Consider the following 17,816-nt stretch of genomic DNA (forward strand, 5'->3'; position numbering starts at 1 on the left):
ATTTCATACAAAAAACATAATAAAGGACAGAAATAATATAGACCTAACAGACACAGAAGATATTAAGAAGAGGTGGCAAGAATACACAGAAGAACTATATAAAAAAATCTTAATGAACCAGATAACCATGATGGTGTGATCACTCAACTAGTGCCAGACATCCTGGAGTGTGACGTCAAGTGGGCCTTAGGAAGAATCACTACGAACAAAGCTACTGGAGGTGATGGAATTCCAGTTGAGCTATTCCAAATCCTAAAAGATGATGCTGTAAAAGTGCTACAATCAATATGCCAGCAAATTTGGAAAACTCAGCAGTGGCCACTCCAGCAGGACTGGGAAAGATCAGTTTTCATTCCAATCCCAAATAACAGAAATGCCAAAGAATGTTCAAACTACCACACAATTGCACTCATTTCACATGCTGGCAGGTAAGCTCAAAATCCTCCAAGCTAGTATGTGAACCAAGATCTCCCAGATGCACAAGCTGGATTTAGAAAAGGCAGAAGAACCAGAGATCAAATTGTCAACATCCTCTGGATCATAGAAAAAGCAAGAGAATCATAGAAAAACATCTGCATCTGCTTCATTGACTACCCTAAAGCCTTTAACTGTGTGGATCACAACAAATGGTAGGAAATTCTTAAAGAGATGGGAATCCCAGAACACCTTACCTGTCTCCTGAGAAACCTGTAAGGAGGTCAAGAAGCAACAGCTAGAATCAGACATGGAACAACGAACTGGTGCAAAATTGGGAAAGGAGTATGTCAAGCCTGTATATTTTCACCTTGCATATTTAACGGAGGAGCCTGGTAGGCTGCAGTCCATGGGGTCACGAAGAGCCAACATGACTGAGCGACTTCACTTTCACTTTCATGCACTGGAGAAGGAAATGACAACCCACTCCAGTGTTCTTGCCTGGAGAATCCTAGTGACAGGGGAGCCTGGTGGGCTGCCGTCTACGGGGTTGCACAGAGTCGGACACAAATGAAGCGACTTAGCAGCAGCAGCAGCAGCAGCAGCATATTTAACTTATATGCAGAGTACATCTGTGAAATGCCAGGCTGGATGAAGCATAAGCTGGAATCAAGATTGCTGGGAGAAGTATCAATAACCTCAGATACGCAGATGACACCGCCTTTACGGCAGAAAGTGAAGAGGTACTAAAGACTCTTTTGATGAAGGTGAAAGAGGATGAAAAAACTGGCTTAAAATTCAACATTTAAAAAACCAATCATGGCATCTGGTCCCAACACTTCATGGCAAATAGGTGGGGAAATGAAACAGTGACAGACTTTAGTTTTTTAGGCTCCAAAATCACTGCAGATGGTGACTGCAGCCATGAAATTAAAAGACGCTTGCTCCTTGGAAGAAAAGCTATGGTAAACCTAGACAGCATATTAAAAAGCAGACATATTACTTTGTCGACAAAGGTTCGTATAGTCAAAGCTATGGTTTTTCCAGTAGTCATGTATGGATGTGAGAGTTGGACCATAAGGAAGTCTGGGCACTGAAAAGTTGATGCTTTTGAACTGTGGTGTTGGAGAAGACTCCTGAGATTCCCTTGGAATGCAAGATCAAGCCAGTCAATTCTAAAGGAAATCAGTCCTGAATATTCATTGGAAGGACTGATACTGAAGCTGAATCTCCAATACTTTGGCCACCTGATGCGAAGAAACTGACTCATTGGAAAAGACCCTGATGCTGGGAAAGACTGAAGGCAGGAGGAGAAGGGGATGACAGAAGATGAGATGGGTGGATGTCATCACTGACTCAATGTATAAGAGTTGCAGCAAACTCCAGGAGATGGTGAAGGACAGGCTAGCCTGGCGTGCTGCACTCCATGGGGTCTCAAAGAGTTGGATATGACTGAGTAATTGAACAATAACAACTTTCTTTTGTTCCCATGCTGTACTCAAAGGGGCTTCCCTCATGGCTCAGATGGTAAAGAATCTGGCTGCAGTGCGGGAGACCTGGGTTCAATCCCTGGGTAAGGAAGATCCACTGAAGAAGGGAATGGCTACCCAGCAGGACTTTTTCTTGGAGAATTCCATGGACAAATGAGCTTGGTGGGGCTACAGTCCATGGGGTCACAAAGAGTCAGACGTGGCTGAGTGAGGTAATGCTCACCTATTTAATTTTCTGTCAAAAGTTTTTCCTAGATACAAGATAAGGCCACTCAACTGACTCATTATTTATTGTGATCATCTTCCTTCTAAACCTTCTCCTAACTTGCCTTATTATGGTTTTTGTGAACTTTCTTTTTCTTGAACAAAAGATTCTTTAAATTCTAGACACTTGAAAAGATGTTCAACATCAGTAATCAGCAGGGAAATGCTAATCATAACAACAACGAGATGTTATCTCACACTTGTCAGAATGGCTATCATCAAAAAGAATACAAATAATGAACGTTGGCAAGGATGTGGAGAAAAGGGAACCCTCCTAACTATGCTGGTGAAAATGTAAATTAGTTCAGACACTGTGGAAAACTTTATGGACATTCTCCAAACTGTAAAAATAGAATTTCCATATGACCTAGCAATTCCACTCCTGGGTTTATATCCAAAGAACTCTTGAAACACTAATTTGAAAAGTTACATGTACCTCAATGTTCATAGCAGTGTTATTTACAATTGCCAAAGTATTTAAGCACTTTAAGTGTCCATCAACAGATAAATGAACAAAGATGTAATATATATCCATACACACAGACACACATGTACACACAATGGAATACTACTCATCCATAAAAAAGAATGATATTTTGCCATTTTCAGCAACATATGTGGACTTGGAGGGCACAGAGGAGCCTGGTGGGTTACAGTCCATGGGGTCTCAGAGTCAGACATGACTGAGCGACTAACACTTTAACATTTCTTTCACTTTCAAAATGATAAGTAAAATAAATCAGATACTTTATAATATAACTTGATATCGCTTTATGATATATGGAATCTAAAAAATAGTGAATAAAACAAAAAAGAAGCAGACTTCACAGATGCACAGAACAAACTAGTGGGTCCTTGCGGGGAAAGGAAGGGAGGGGGGAGGATATTAGCAGAGGATTTTAAAAAAGGATTATTATGGGATTATATGAAATCATATGTATGAAACTTCTAAAAATTATAAATGGCTCCTCTTGACTTTCAAGAACCTTTATTACTTGACTTCAGGCTTCAGTTCCCACCACTCACTACCATGCATCCTGCTGGACATACTCATTATCTTCCCATGTGTTCTGTCTGTTCCTTTTTCTACTCAGTCAACTCTCTTCCAGTCTTCAAAACTCCGTCTTTCCCATGATCATCCTTGGACTTCATGAAGAACTTACAGCACATACCTCATTTTATGATGCCCTTCTTATAGTGTCTGATTTTTGTTTGTGTTTTAGTCTTGCTCTCTTCACTAAACTATAACTTCTTTAAGGTGAAAGTTCAGTCTATATGGTTTTTCAGAATATTTTTATGATGCTAAGCACATAACTAGCGATCTTTTTTTCTGTCTTAGGTGATACACCAAATACTCTCTTGGCAGCATGGTGCCTATTAAATGCCAGGCACTGTGTCAAGCTCAGACGTGAGATGGGCACTATTTGCCCACTCACAGAGAACATAGTGTGGGGAAGGTTCAGTCCTATGCACACACATTCAGTAAACAATAACCTTTTCTTTTAAGGGAGCCTAGGACGTAGGAGCCTGGTGGGCTGCAGTCCATGGGGTCGTGACTGAACGACTTCACTTTCATTTTTCACTTTCATGCATTGGAGAAGGAAATGGCAACCCACTCCAGTGTTCTTGCCTGGAGAATCCCAGGGACGGGGGAGCCTGGTGGGCTGCCATCTACGGGGTCGCACAGAGTTGGACATGACTGAAGCGACTTACCAGCAGCAACAGCAGCAGGGGACTGACAATAGACCAAACCTTAGGCAGTCAGAGCAGGTTTCTCAGAGGAGGTGATCCTTAAGCTAAGAATCCCAGAATAAGAGTCAATCATGTGAAACAGGCCCTAATTTAATTTTTCAGCTTCCTATGATGATTGAGCTAAAAGGGATTTGGATTTGGGCCTGAGGCCCAGAGCTGCACCCTGACTTTTCAAGCATCTCACTTGCAATCTCATTCTCCTAGCTCTTAGTTTGGTGGGTTTTCCATTAAGACACATGACTTTACTCAGGCAAGCTAATGATATGTATAATGCTATTTTCCTAAAGTCAATGAATCCATTCCCTTAATTACACTCCTGGTCAAACACTTGACTTGAAATAAAATGTGTTGAATTGAACACCAGTATTTCTACCACAGGTAAAATTCTATATTGTAATTACCTGTCTTTGACTTGGATAGAATTTGTAAGGATATTTAAGAAGAAAAATGCAATTTTTTTTAGGCATTAAGAAAAGTTTGTCATCAAAGGAGCAATGGAGAGAAAGGACACTATTATTTACTAAGTGCTCATTGTATGCCAGGCACTAACAAGTCTTAAAGAACTGTGTTGGGGTAAATACAACAAAGTCCTTTTATAAATGAGAAAATTGAGATTTCAAATAATTTAACCAACCTACCTCAGGACAAGGAAGACATATTTGAAAATCAAGCTTATATCCATGCAAAGTCCGATGTCTTTCCCTATAGCACCTTCTTCACCTAGTTGATTGGTCAGAGAGGTAATCTGTAATCAAGCTCTGCAGACCATACCAGGTCCCTCCTTTCAACATTCTCATATCTTCTTGTACTTTTCCATAAGAAAAATCACCATAGTTTGTTCTTTTGTATATATTTCTATACTTCATTGATTAATACCAAGTTCTGCCACTAGATTCCAGGCTCCAAAAAGGCAATGCTATTTTTATCCACCACATTTAATGCCCCAGGCCTGGCATAGTGTTGGCATTTAATAGGTACTTATCAAACAAGTGACATTGATACCCTGCAGTCTGAAGCAAGAAACTTGGGAGTGGTTGATCAAAGACTCTTCCAGTAAGAACAACACAGTCTCAGAGAGGTGAGAGATATGCAAGTCGCCTGAGCTGTTTTTGACAACACAATTGTTTGTTGGTTTGAAAATATTAAGCAACGCTCTCTAGTAATCTATCACACTTATCAATTGTAATAAAAATATATATAACATGATAATAAAACTGTCAATACACAAAGACCTATTTTAAATTTGCTAGTATCAGTTGCAACTGAAAAGGTATAGCTTTACACAAAATTATTTTTAAGATAATTTAAAGTTATAGACATTTAAAATCCTCTGGTATTAGTTAAAACTATGTATACATACTGGAGAAGGCAATGGCAAGCCACTCCAGTACTCTTGCCTAGAAGATCCCATGGATGGAGGAGCCTGGTTGGCTGTAGTCCATGGGGTCGCTAAGGGTCGGACACGACTGAGCAACTTCACTTTCACTTTTCACTTTCACACATTGGAGAAGGAAATGGCAACCCACTCCAGTGTTCTTGCCGGGAGAATCCCAGGGACGGGGGAGCCTGGTGGGCTTCCATCTATGAGGTCGCACAGAGTCGGACACGACTGAAGTGACTTAGGAGCAGCAGCAGAATGTAAACACACACTCAAATGCCTGACTAGAAATAGTGTTCAATATAAATGGAATATCAATATTTCCATAGTGATATAATTCTACATTTATGTATGGTGGTGGTGTAGTCATTAAGTCATGTTCGACTCTTGCAACCCCATGAACTATAGCCTGCCAGGCCCCTCTGTTCATGGGATTCTCCAGATAAGATTACTGGAGTAGGTTGCCATTTCCTCCTCCAGGGGATCTTCCTGACACAGGGATCAAACCCAGGTCTCCTGCATTGCAGGTAGATTCTTTACCAACTGAGCTACGAGGGAAGCCCAAATACATACATTTATGTATATGTAGTTTAATATCATTTTTATAAGCCTTTAGCTATAAATTGATTCTGCCTAAAAGAAATTTCATAGGATTATGTTAGTGCCTGAGATCCTATATATTAATTATGCTGGGGTCATAAATTTTAACTTAGACTACAATAGGGTTCTACAGAACAATTTCATTAGTGGTCATATTATTAAAAAATATTTAAAGACAGTCTTAAATAAGCACATTTAGTTTTAGTTTCATTTGGCCTAGTTCTTTGATACAGAACAATCTGGTATAACACAGTGAAAGACTGGCTCATTAGTCTAAATGAGGAGATATTTTTTTCACCTTCTACTAAGAAGTGAAATGCTCTGCAAAAACTTATTCCATTTCTGCAAAGTGAAGAAAAGAAGAAAAGGGATTAAAATAAAACATTACATAATATATTTCTTACAGCAACACTTGGTAGCAGTGTTGCTGATCCCGTCATTTAAATAAGGGAAGCCAGACCCCAGAGATGTTTCGTATGTATCCATTGCACCAGGGCTGGTAGGTTGACCCATGCAGGGTGTGCTTTCACTGGGCCTCAGTGTACATACATGTAACAGAAGAATAATCAGTGCCTGATTTATGTGATAAGTTAGTAAGTGTGATGCGTCCAGCACTGAGTTGATACTTGGTAGGCATTCATATAATTATTGAGTTAATATTATTTTAATGAGCTAAATCTATTTTTGGAAGCATAGGTAAAACCCATGTGCCCAAGGTGATAAGAATGAAAAATTTCCTTGTCAGTCCATGGGTAAGTGTCACTGAGCATTGTGGTGGAGCTGGATGCCCTGAGGGACAGAAGCATGGCAGCAGGCAGGGATCTAGTCCCCAGACAGCTTCCCTCTGGATGGGAGGGAGAAATCCAGTGTACAAGAAAGGGTATCTGACACTGTGCATAGTAAAAAATGTTGACTTCTATAGGAAGCGTAGAAAGGTAGTCAATACTGTCTGTTCAATTTCAATGAACCTCACTGCATCATTAATTCATGAACAATTACCCTGTGATCCAAACTGTCAACAGTTAAGCTTAAATTGACAAGAGGTTCCTTCTTAATTATTTAAAAGCTCTTTAACTGTTTGGCATGCAGGCTGAACATAGAAGAAACAAATATGAAACCCCGAGAAACACTGAAATGGGCTAGAACTTAACAGCTATTAGTGTTCGGCTGGCCCCAGAGGGGACTCTTGGCTCATGAAATATTGCTATTATTAAAGCTGTCAAGGATCTCGGAGAATCTAACATGTCATGTGACAGCTTCCGATTTGGCACCCATGGTGCCGTATTTACAGTATAGTGCTTTTGCTTCTGCAGGGATTAAAAAGACACGTATACAATCAAGAAATTTGAATGGCACCACTTCTGTGACTCGCTGGCTACTGGAAAAAAACAAAAAGGAAAGGAAAAACTTAAAATAAGCATGCCAGGACTTCCTGGTAGTCCAGTGGTTAAGACGTCACCTTCTAATACAGGGGGTGCCAGTTTAATTCCTGGTTGTGGAGCTAAGATTTCACATGCCTCATGGCCAAAAAAACAAAATATAAAACAGAAGCAATAGTGTAGCAAATTCAACAAAGACTTTAAAATTTGTCCAAAGAAAAAAGAAATCTTAAAAAGTACGCCAATAGGTGAAAAATTAACCTTATTTGATCTACAAATCAAATATTGAAGAAGTCACCTCTATATAGAAACTGACGAATTCACAAACAGTGTGATTCCAAACTTTGTTTACATATATTGGTTCCTGGGCAATCAAAGCATTTGTGGTTCATTCTAGCTGAACCACATTTTACAATTCAGCTTAGTTGAGATACTGTAAGTTTTAAAGAAATGTAAAATAGTATAAAATAGTTCTGTCACCTTACAGTAACATAACAAAATGGAGACCCTCTGCCTGCTATTGTCCAGAAAGAGGTTTCCTTCCACCTGTGAATATGGCAGCAGGCAGGAATATATGTCATCAACATGTGGATGGTGGCGAGGTGGCAATATGTCCTCATCTACCCACGAGGTGCCCATGTATATGGGATTTCTGTCTCTTAGTTCAGTTCAGTTCAGTAGCTCAGTTGTGTCTGACTCTTTGTGACCCCATCGACTGCAGCATGCCAGGCTTTCCTGTCCATCACCAACTCCTGGAGTTTATTCAAACTCATGTCCATCAACTCCATGATGCCATCCGACCATCTCATCATCTGTCATCCCCTTCTTTTCCTGTCCTCAATCTTTCCCAAATGAGTCAGTTTCTTTGCAGCAGGTGGCCAAAGTCTTGGAGTTTCAGGTGCAGCATCAGTCCTTCCAATGAATATTCAGGACTCATTCCTTTAGGTTGGACTGGTTGGATCACCTTGCAGTCCAAGGGACTCTCAAGAGTCTTCTCCAACACCCCAGTTCAAAAACACCAATTCTTTGGCACTCAGCTTTTTTTATAGTCCAACTCTCACATCCATACATGACCACTGGAAAAACCATAGTTTTGATTAGATGGACCTTGGTTGGTAAAGTAATGTGTCTGCCTTTTAATATGCTGTCTAAGTTGGTCAGAGTTTTTCTTCCAAGGGGCAAGCATCTTTTAAATTCATGACTTCTGTCACCATCTGCAGTGAGTTTGGAGCCCCCCAAAATAAAGCCTCTCACTGTTTCCATGTGTTGATAACTGGTTGTTCTTGTCTTTGAATTTTTCATAACTTTAGTGAGTATTTAATTAGAATCAAGAGCTTAGACCTGTGCAATATGTAACTACTAGCTATTGGGGGCTAATAGCCCCAAATACTCATGGGCCTATTGAGTATTTGAAATGGGGACAGTAAAAATTGAGATGTGCTATCAGTAGAACTAAGAAAGAAGGTTGAGCACCAAAGAATTTATGCTTTTGAACTGTGGTGTTGCAGAAGACTCTTGAGAGTCCCTTGGATTGCAAGGAGATCAAACCAGTTAATCCTAAAGGAAATCAGTCCTGATTATTCATTGGAAGGACTGATGCTGAAGCTCCAATACTTTGACTGCTTGATGCAGAGGGCTGACTCAATAGAAAAGACACTGATGCTGGGAAAGATTGAAGGAAGGAGGATAAGGGGATGACAGAAGAAGAGATGGTTGGATGGCATCACTGACTCAATGGACATAAGTTTGAGCAAGCTCCAGGAGATGGTGAAGCTCAAGGAAGCTTGGCGTGCTGCAGCCCATGGGGCAGCAAAGAGTTGAACATGACTGAGAAACTGAACAGCAACAACAAATTAGTAGAAACTACACACTGATGACAGCATGAAAAAGGAATATAAAACACCTTAAGTTTTATATGGATTATAAGTTAAAATGATAGTTTTCTAGATATATTGTAATCAAATATATTAAAATTAATTTATATATATATTTTAAAAATATGGCTACTACAAAACTTAAAATTATACAGATCATTCACATTGTATTTCTATTGGACAGAGCTGTCTTACAGTACAGGAACTTAACGAGTTTACAGGGATCCTAGGTTTATCAGGAGGCAGAACTCCAAATAACTCAGAAATAAAGCTTTTCTTTTAACTGATACAAAAATGTTTATAACTTTAAAGAAAAACAAGAATGGCTCATCATTAGGGAATGCAAATGAAAACTACTTTATACCCATTACAAGTATTGTAAAAAAAACAAAACAAACCGAAAATAGCAAGTATTGGAGAAGATGTGGGAAACTGGAACTCTTGGGCATTATTGATTGGAACTGGAAATGGTGCAGTCACCATGGAAATTGATATGGTAGTTCCTCAAAAAATTAAATTAGAATTACTATATGATATGGCAATTCCACTTGTATTATATACACAAGATAACTGAAAGGACTCATGGAGATATTTGAACACCCTTGTTCACAACAGCACTATTCACAATAACCAAAAGGTTATGTGAATAACTATGATGGATGAGTGGATGAACAAAAGTAGCATATCCAAACAATGGAATACTGTTGTTGTTCAATCGCTCTGTCCAACTCTTTGTGACCCCATGGACTGCAGCACACCAGGCTTCCCTGACCTTCACTATCTCCTAGAGTTTGCTTAACGTCACGTCCACGGAGTCGGTGACGACACCCAATTATCTCAACTTCTGTCACCTGCTTCTCCTCCTGCCCTCAATCTTTCCCAGCATCAGGGTATTTTCCAATGAGTTGATTCTTCTCAATGGAATATTATTCAGTCTTAAAAAGGAAGGGAATTCTGACGTGTGGTGCAACATGGATAAACCTTGAAGATATTGTATGCAAAATATCATATGATTTTACTTTTATTAAATATGTAGTATAGTCAAGTTCATACAGACGGAATGTATAGTGGTTGCCAGGAACTGAGGTGAGGAGAGAATGAAGGGTTTTTGTTTAATGAATATAGAGTTTCAGTTTTTCACATGAAAAAATTACGGAGATGGATCATGGTGATGATTGTGTTAGCACAAAAAATATTCGGATGCTTTAAAAGGGCGGCTTTATTCAGAACTATTGCAGTAGGTGCCGAGACCACCGTAATAGGGGAGAGATACTGGGCTCAACTATAAATACAGTGGAGACAAATGAGAACTCGTATCTAAGGAGCAGAGAGGTTGGGGAAGAGGGTGGGAGGTGGCGTCAGTGGATGAAAAATTACTAATAGGACACTCAAGGATATGGAATTCTTACTAAACCAACTTAACAGGATTCTTGAAGAAGGCAGTCATGGGTGATTAAAGGTCGAGCAGTCGCTCTAAGCTGACATAGTAGGATTTTTTTCTACAAAGGGCTAGGCAGGCTTGAGCATAAGGCCAAGGCAGGAAGTCTAGCAGAGGAGAGCTCTTAGAGAAGCCTGACTAGGCTCTGGTCAAGGAGGGTGGGTGCTATAGGTATGCTAAGTCACTTCAGTTGTGTCTGACTCTTTGTGACCCTATGGACTGTAGCCCACCAGGCTCCTCTATCCATGGAATTCTCCAGACAAGAATACTAGAGTGGGTTGCTATTCCTTCCTCCAGGGATCTTCCCAACCCAGGGATGGAATCTGCATCTCCTGTGACTCCTGAATTATAGGCGGATTCTTTACCGCTGAGTCATGGGGAGCCCGGTCAGGGGGAGAGTCTTTGTCAATTGCAAAATAATGTGAATATAGTTAAAGCCACAGAACTGTACACTTAAATGGTTAAATTGGTCAATTTTATGTTATCATTATTTTGCCATAATAAAAAATTTACCAAAATAGACCAAGCTATGACTCACATCCATCATGGACTTCTCTTTTTCTCATAGTTTGAATTTTAAAAACTTCAATTCCATCTCTTAATAACGCTAAGGACTTCATCTTTAAGACAAAAATCTCTGTCTTATATTAGTGTCTCAGTATTTTAAGAAAATTAATTTGGTTGAAAACTTTCTCTTCCAGGTTTTGTATTAATCTTCACTATCCTGGACAAGTTTTCTGAAAATGTTCCAGTTTTACAGGAATTTTTCTGAACACAATTCTGGATAAGTCAGCTGAGCAGCTCAGACTAGAACTGAATTTATCATGTCAAATTTGAATTGATATTTCTTTTAGTATAGCCCTAGATTCTATTAAGTTTTTTGGTTTGTTTGTTTATTGGCAGCCATAGCATGGTGATGGCTCATATTCAACAGTAAGATGTTTTCATGCCTGTTGCTACTAAGTCTCTATTCTGTATGTTTGCAGCTTGATTTTTCAAAACCCTTACACGTCTTCATAAATAATTTAAAATTACGTTTGTCTACTGTTCTAGAGGTGTGGTGTTCAAATTTTTTGAACAGTGAAACCCTGAGAGATACTGTATAGGAATCTGCAACAAAATGGAAGGTGTTCTGATTGAGGTGGATAGTCCCACTTCCATTTACCACCAGTTTTAAGGTCTTGGTCTCCCCCTCAGTGGCCTTTGTGACTTATCTGCAGAACCTAGAGTTTTGGAAATGCAATTGTGTCTATATATATTAAGATATATTTTCCTACTTCTGACATCATATCATTTCCCTAAATTCCTTAAGCAATTCACTTTGATTTCAAGAGTCATTGAGGTAAGGCATCATGGATACAACAGACTTTGTTTATAATCTCTCTTTTAAAAACTATTTCTGACTTTCCCTTTACCTCATAACACTGGGCTTTTTGAAGGTCTCTGAACTCCCTGGAATGAGAAGATCTTTCTGTGAAAGGAAGATTCTAGAATTCACTGAAAACAAATGAGCTGAAATGGTAGCAAATATTCAAGATGCACATTAGGGAAAAATGTTCCATATCTCAAGCAAAGATAGCTTTTAGTTATGGATTATAACATTGATTATGACATATATTTTGCCTGGCTAGAATTTGCCTGACTAGAATTAGAATGTCTAGTCTGAGATAATAGTTTTCCAAAAGTAGCTGAATGAATGAACTACAAGAGTTAATAGTTTTCTCATAGCTATATTTACTTACTGGCTGAATAAAATGCACTGTTCCTTTAAACTTCAAACTCTGTGTAGAACTGACAGTGTTAGTTTTGCTGAAATTCTTGGTAGTTTCCATAATCCATGGCAAATGAAGTTAATTCAACTCAATATATATTTATGGGAACTCTTACTGCATCACATTGGCCAAATGGTGGTGATTCTAAGATAAGTATGATGGCTTCCTCCTTCTAGTGCACCCTGCACTGCTTTGGAACTTGCAAAGGAAGTCAGCCTTAGCTAATACAATTAGTATCAACTTTCAAGATATTCTATAGTCAAAGCATAAAAGGGTTCTTAATCACCTTGAGAAAAAGCTCGGATTTTTGATCAACTAGAGATAATGTCAAACTGCATTAGGATGACAAGTCTACTATTTAGAAATTATTTAGCTGGCTCACTGCTTTACAGAGAAAAACACATTTTGGTTTTTTTTCCCACAGAAGTTTATAGAACTTTTCACAGAAGTTCAGGCTTGGGTCTGGCTATTTAACTCATGTGTATAATATTGAGGAATACATTTTTCTTAATGGGCATTTCATGACAGCTCTCTAGCCAACTCTGAAAGTGTGGAGATATGGGATTAAAATATTGAGAGCTTCTGACCCCCAATTGTGGGTTTCTTACTGGCTTGGAACTTGAGCAGCACAGCACACTGATATCTGAAAGGATTGACTCCAAATACAATAATACGCTTGAGTAATTTGCTTCTAGAAAAACTACAACTCCTACTTCAAACTGCTGTGAAACAATAAGAAAAAATTTTCTTCTATACAGTGGAAAGGAAAATTATCCATTAATGGCCACAATGAAACAGAAATATAACAGATGCTAAAATATGTAACATGCTCATTATCCCAAGACATTCAGTGATTGACTATGCACATTCTCTTTTGTTATGCAAAAACATGCAGCCGCTTTATTGAACATTATAAGGATTCCTAAGCAAGTAAAAATGAGCATGTCTTTCAGTTAACATGCTGTATAACACCAATCAAATTTCCAACGGAAGCATAAACATCTTTCACTTAATCATCTCGGCAAAACTTATGCGTTTGATTCAGAACACAATGCTACTACTCTTCTATATAAGTCAGGCAAATTTAATTATTTCCCTTTATACTTATCCTCTTAAGCATAGTTTTATATCTGAATGCATTATAAATTCACTTGAATTTCAGTAACTGTGGAAATGTGAATTATGTAGTTGTGATCCTTTCTCCAATTTTTAAATATTCACTAAACTTTTCCATTTAATTTTCATTAATTCTTATTTTCAGAGATGCTGAGAATTTTAGAATAAATGATATGTATTTTATTCATTTTGTAGCCCCAGTACCTAGCCTATACCTAATAAATATTAACTACATATTAATATATGCAAGAGCAGATAAACACATCTTTGAGTGTTTCAATGACTTTTTTCTGAGTAAGGTCACAGTGGTGAAACTTCAGAAAAAAGGTCATGTGAGAAATGGACTCCCAAGGATTCTGGGCCATTTTGCTCAGGGCAGAGGGAAGGGAAGATCTATCTGTTAATAGATCGGATAACTTGTGAAACTCAGGTTTGAGAAGGAGGAAAGACTCATGAACCTGTCTAGATTTTTTGGAAAATTCAAGCCCTCATTCGGGCAGCACATTGATGTCTGTGGAAAGGGCTCACAGGAGTAAGTGTGAGACTTCCAGATGAGGTTGGGGTTGGGAGGATTCTCATAGGACACTGAGGGTTCTCCTAAAGACAACCAGCGCCATAAGAGATTCCAGAGAAGTGACATGATGAGAGATGCTGTGTAAAAGGAAATTCAAGGAGGGAGATGGATCTGATGCTCTGAATTTCAACACACTATTCTTAGTACAGCCTTCTGGTACAATAGAGAAAGGTTACATGCTTTGTTCCACTTGACAGTGGAAGATAACCACCATGTTCCTTCCTAAAGTCTATGCTTTAAGCCAAACATCCCATTTCCTCCATCATTCCTTTGTCATTCTGGTTCTCTCAACATCCTGGTTATTGACCTTTGGGCAAGCTCTCTGGTTTGTCAATGTCTCTTGAAACACAGTTCCCACAGTTTAGCATCAGGCAGAACCCACAAAGGAAAAGATTGATAGACTTCACCAGACCTAAAGTGAAAACAGCTGCAAATTGAACAAACTCAGCCACAAACAAAAATGTGAGTCTCTGATTACCTGCATCAGAATCATATTTGGGCCTTCTAAAGCTCAACATTCAGAAAACAAAGATCATGGCATCTGGTTCCATCACTTCATGGGAAATAGATGGAAAGGTCATGTATGGATGTGAGAGTTGGACTGTGAAGAAAGCTGATCGCCGAAGAATCGATGCTTTTGAACTGTGGTGTTGGAGAAGACTCTTGAGAGTCCCTTATACTGCAAGGAGATCCAACCAGTCTATTCTAAAGGAGATCAATCCTGGATGTTTACTGGAGGGACTGATGCTAAAGCTGAAACTGCAATACTTTGGCCACCTCATGTGACGAGTTGACTCACTGGAAAAGACTCTAATGCTGGGAAAGGTTGGGGGTGGGAGGAGAAGGGGACGACGGAGAATGAGATGGCTGGATGGCATCACCGACTCTATGGACATGAGTTTGGGTGAACTCCGGGAGTTGGTGATGGACAGGGAGGCCTGGCGTGCTGTGATTCATGGGGTCGCGGAGAGTCGGACACGACTGAGCGACTGAACTGAACTGAACTGAAGATTCAGACTCCAGAATCTTATCCTTACCTTTTATATTGCGTTTTCTATGAGCAGTGCTCAGGAACTTTCATAAAACATGCATGTGCACACACACCCAGACACAGACACACACATATGCAAGCACACATACACAGCCACTCCTCACCACATGCAGATACACTAGGTGATTCTTGAGCAGACTTAAGTGTGACAACACCTGCAAATGATCTTAATAACAAAACTCATGACAAATATTTATGATACATGTAACAAGAAAAGAGGTAATATCTTCAATGTGCAGACAGCAATTGCAGCCAATGAAGAAAATAGTAAGCATCTTAATAAAAAGTGAACAACCAACTTATTAAAAAGAATAAATATAAATAGCCAATTGAGAAGGAAAAAATGACCATCCTTACTACATGTCTACTGCTACTGCTAAGTCACTTCAGTCATGTCCGACTCTGTGTGACCCCACAGACGGAAGCCCACCAGGCTCCCCTGTCCCTGGGATTCTCCAAGCAAGAACACTGGAGTGGGTTGCCATTTCCTTCTCCAATGGGTGAAAGTGAAAAGTGAAAGTGAAGTCGCTCAGTTGTGTCCGACCCTTAGCGACCCCATGGACTGCAGCCTACCAGGCTCCTCTGTCCATGGGATTTTCTAGGCAAGAGTACTGGAGTGGCTTGCCATTGCCTTCTCCGTACTACATGTCTACCATCCCTTATATTCAATAAGGAAGTAGAAAAGCTCTGAAAATAAAGATTTTTTCAGCATTGATAACAGCAGTAAAATTTAATCTGACTTGAGCTCATTTGGTGGTAAAACCTGTCAAGAAGAGAGGGTATTGATGGCCTCTGTATGTTGTACTCATTGTGGATGTTCATGTTTCACTGCAGAGAGATGCAGAAGGATGTTTTAGTTTATAGTTGACTATGCCAAAGCCTTTGATTGTGTGGATCACAATAAACTATGGAAAATTCTGAAAGAGATGGGAATACCAGACTACCTGACCTGCCTCTTGAGAAACCTGTATGCAGAGCAGGAAGCAACAGTTAGAACTGGACATGGAACAACAGACTGGTTCCAAATAGGAAAAGGAGTATGTCAAGGTTGTATCTTGTCACCCTGCTTATTTAACTTATATACAGAATACATCATGAGGAACGCCGGGCTGGAAGAAGCACCAGCTGAAATCAAGATTGCCGGGAGAAATATCAATAATCTCAGATATGCAGATGATACCACCCTTATGGCAGAAAGTGAGAGGAACTAAAAAGCCGCTTGATGAAAGTGAAAGAGGAGAGTGAAAAGGTTGGCTTGAAGCTCAACATTCAGAAAACAAAGATCATGGCATCTGGTCCCATCACTTCCTGGGAAGTAGATGGAAAAACAGTGGAAACAGTGTCAGACTTTATTTTTTGGGGCTCCAAAATCACTGCGGATGCTGATTGCAGCCACGAAATTAAAAGATACTTACTCCTTGGAAGAAAAGTTATGACCAAACTAGATAGTATATTAAAAAGCAGAGACATTACTTTGCCAACCAAGGTCCGTCTAGTCAAGTCTATGGTTTTTCCCGTGGTCATGTATGGATGTAAGAGTCGGACTGTGAAGAAAGCTGATAGCTGAAGAATTGCTTTTGAACTGTGGTGCTGGAGAAGACTCTTGAGAGTCCCTTGTACTGCAAGGAGATCCAACCAGTCCATTCTAAAGGATATCAATCCTGGGTGTTCATTGGTAGGACTGATGCTAAAGCTGAAACTCCAATACTTTGGCCACCTCATGCGACGAGTTGACTCACTGGAAAAGACTCTGATGCTGGGAAGGATTGGGGGCAGGAGGAGATGGGGACGACAGAGAATGAAATGCCTGGATGGCATCACCGACTCGATGGATATGAGTCTGAGTGAACTCCGGGAGTTGGTGATGGACAGGGAGGCCTGGCGTGCTGTGATTCATGGGGTCGCAAAGAGTCGGCCAAGACTGAGTCACTGAACTGAACTGAACTGATGCTACCTAAGGCCCGTTAAGGTGGTTGAAGAATCTACAGTTCTGTATTATCTTGCTGAAAGTCAAAAAGAAATCCAAGTTTTAAGAGTTGAATTAATGATCATGGACATATGTAATTAAAGCAATGTATATAAAAATAAAATACTCCTTTTTGCCAATCAAATTGAAAACTATTAATACAAATCCAATATTATTTGATGTTGAGGTGAGTGGTCACCTTCTGGTGCTTATTATGGGATTATAAAGAAAAAAACTTCTAGAGGGGAATTTAACTGAGCATATGAGAAGTCATTATAACATGCAACACTTTTTACCTAGCAATTCAACTTCTGAGAACTTATCTCAAGGAAATAATCACTGTGTCTTGTCCATTGAAGCACCACAAATAGTAATAAAATGGAAACAAATGTTTAACAATATGGAATCTTTAAAACCATCACTGTAAAATTATAATACATTAAATAAAATAATTTTTTGAAAGAACATGTAATGATATGGAAGCATTTTACCAAACAATAATAATGCAGAGGATGATCCTGTTTGGGGGAAATATATATATATATATATATAAATTAAAGTCTACAAATAATGATGAATTTATCTGGAAGATTATATTATAAATGATTTTGTTCTTTATTCTGTTCTGGGCTTTCCAGTTATTTTTTTCCAAAAACTTGTAACCTTTTTGTAATTTAAGAGTCTATACATGAGGAGTGGAGATTAAGAAGGTGGAGTAGAAGGACATGGAGCTCACCTTCTGCCACAA

At 39.2% G+C, this 17,816-nt stretch overlaps 1 protein-coding gene across 3 annotated transcripts in view; it reads right to left on the reverse strand.

The window, feature by feature from the left end:
- TMEM117 (transmembrane protein 117) overlaps positions 1-17,816 on the reverse strand; it is a 660,208-nt gene that overhangs the window by 74,125 nt on the left and 568,267 nt on the right. The gene's annotated exons all lie outside the window — the stretch shown is intronic.

The sequence above is a fragment of the Moschus berezovskii genome, chromosome 6, assembly GCF_049115385.1.
Source record: "Moschus berezovskii isolate FMDL1 chromosome 6, NW_MosBer_1.0, whole genome shotgun sequence".
Classification (NCBI taxonomy): Eukaryota; Metazoa; Chordata; class Mammalia; order Artiodactyla; family Moschidae; genus Moschus; species Moschus berezovskii.